Source organism: Emiliania huxleyi, assembly GCF_000372725.1.
Source record: "Emiliania huxleyi CCMP1516 chromosome Unknown EMIHUscaffold_140, whole genome shotgun sequence".
In the NCBI taxonomy this organism is placed as follows: Eukaryota; Haptophyta; order Isochrysidales; family Noelaerhabdaceae; genus Emiliania; species Emiliania huxleyi.
The window spans coordinates 361,602-362,005 of record NW_005201191.1 but is presented as its reverse complement, the minus strand read 5'-3'; positions in this window follow the sequence as shown (position 1 = coordinate 362,005).

The window sequence follows — 404 nt, the reverse complement described above, 5'->3', positions numbered from 1 at the left end:
TTGTGGAGTGCGGGCTGCATCGTCAGGCGTATGCGTGCACATGGTGCTGTATGCTGTGTGTGCAGGCTGGCAGTCTGTGCAGCAGAGAGCGGAAGCGCGCGCGCGCGCGCGCGCGCGTGCGGGCGTGCGTGCGCGCCTGGGCCTGCGCGGTGCCGTCGCACTCGCGGCGCGTCCTGGTACAGCCGCTTATGAGATGCCAGAAGCAGTCTGCAGAGCCTGCACAGGGCGCAAAAAGGCGCAGGTGTGCTGGTGAGGTGTGCTGCGGCGCGCGTCGCGGCGTGAGTGGATATGCGGCTGCCTCTGGTGGTGCGAGGGGCGCGCAGCTGGTGCGGGCGGCGCGGGACGGCCATGGGGCGCCAGCACTAGGCAGACGCACATGGGCACAGCTCTGAAAGGCGCTGCGC